The sequence below is a fragment of the Coffea arabica genome, chromosome 1c (assembly GCF_036785885.1).
Source record: "Coffea arabica cultivar ET-39 chromosome 1c, Coffea Arabica ET-39 HiFi, whole genome shotgun sequence".
Lineage (NCBI taxonomy): Eukaryota > Viridiplantae > Streptophyta > Magnoliopsida > Gentianales > Rubiaceae > Coffea > Coffea arabica.
Genome location: NC_092310.1, coordinates 32,235,290 through 32,236,863, shown reverse-complemented (window position 1 = coordinate 32,236,863; position 1,574 = coordinate 32,235,290). Strand labels below are relative to the sequence as shown.

At 44.3% G+C, this 1,574-nt stretch overlaps 1 non-coding gene across 1 annotated transcript; it reads right to left on the bottom strand.

Annotated features, from left to right (window-relative positions):
• Positions 1 to 647: 647 nt before the first annotated feature.
• Positions 648 to 754, bottom strand: LOC113722488 (small nucleolar RNA R71). The gene has a single exon (XR_003456748.1). It is a non-coding gene; the product is annotated as a small nucleolar RNA R71 (small nucleolar RNA).
• Between the last annotated feature and the right edge of the window lie 820 nt (positions 755 to 1,574).

The window sequence follows — 1,574 nt, the reverse complement described above, 5'->3', positions numbered from 1 at the left end:
TAGTTAGGTTTTATTTATTATTATTGTACAGGTTCGGCACCTGTCAATTTTTGGTGCCGCTGTCGGGGACTGGCTTTTGAAATATTTATTTCTTTTTGAGTTCAGTTTTTTTTTCTTGGTATTTTTGCTAGTTTATACCCTGTTCTTCTCACACAGGTGAATTGATATACGACCCTGAGGTTTAGAAGGCAGCGCGTAGGCGAAGGCAAGAGACCAAGAGACGGAAAGAAAAGCACTTATCTACTGCAAACGAGTCAGTAGAAGACGAATTTACCATGGTCAACACCCAAACATTAAGGGAGTTGGCTGCCCTAGAGTTGACTCACCAGCCCTTGTGCATCACATTCCCCACTTTGGCTGAGAATACCGCCTTCAAGCTGAAGTCGGGATTGATTCACCTCTTACCCTCGTTCCATGGTCTCTCTGGTGAAGAACCCCACGAACACGTCAAGGAGTTCGAAGTGGTTTGCTCTAGTATGAAACCTCCTGGGATCACTGAAGAACAAATTAGACTGAGAGCCTTCCCTTTCTCTCTCAAAGATGCAGCTAAAGATTGGCTATACTACCTACCCGCAGGTAGTATAACCACATGGGCACAGTTGAAAAAGAAGTTTTTAGAAAAATTCTTCCCTGCATCCCGGGCTGCGAATTTGAGGAAGGAGATATGCAGCATTAAACAGTATCCCGGGGAGTCCTTGTATGAATATTGGGAAAGGTTTAACAAGTTATGCACAAGATGCCCACGGCATCAAATTAGTGAACAACTGTTGATCCAGTACTTCTCTGAAGTGCTCCAATCAACTGACAGGAGTATCATTGATGCTGCGAGTGGAGGAGCACTAGCAAACAAGATACCGAAGGAAGCATGGGAGCTTATCGAAGCCATGGCAGAAAACTCCCAACAATTTGGCTTCCGCAAGAGTAACCCCACCCGCAGAGTCAACGAGGTAGAGACGTCATCCATTTAGCAGCAACTATCAGAGTTGACATTGGTTGTTAGGCAATTAGCCATGGGAAATACGCAGTGAGCGAAAGTATGTGGAATCTGTACAAGTATGGACCACTGTACGGAGACATGCCCCCTTTTGCAAGAGGATGGGGCAGAAGAAGTAAACATGGCCGGAGGCGTGCCGGCGCCCCGCAGGTAGTATGACCTGTACTCCAATACATACAACCCTGGTTGGAGAGACCATCCCAATTTCAGTTATGGGAATAGGCCACAACATTCACTCTCAAATCGTCCACCAGGGTTTCAGCAACCATGGCAACCAAATTCTCAACCTTACTTCATACTCTAACTCATGAAGCTCTTTGGAGGATATTATCAAGAGTCTAGCCACGACTACCACTCAGATTCAACAAGAGACAAGAAAGCTCCAGCAGGAGACCAGATCATTGACCACGAATATGGCTCAGCTCCAGCAAGAAACTAGAGCCTTAACCACGAGCACTACTGTGAAGACCCGTAAATCTTCCTTATTTCATAATATTTTTATTTTATTTTCTCGCATGCATTTTCTTCATTATACCCTATTATATTGATTTTCCAGAGATTTTTATAAGTGAGTAGAGTT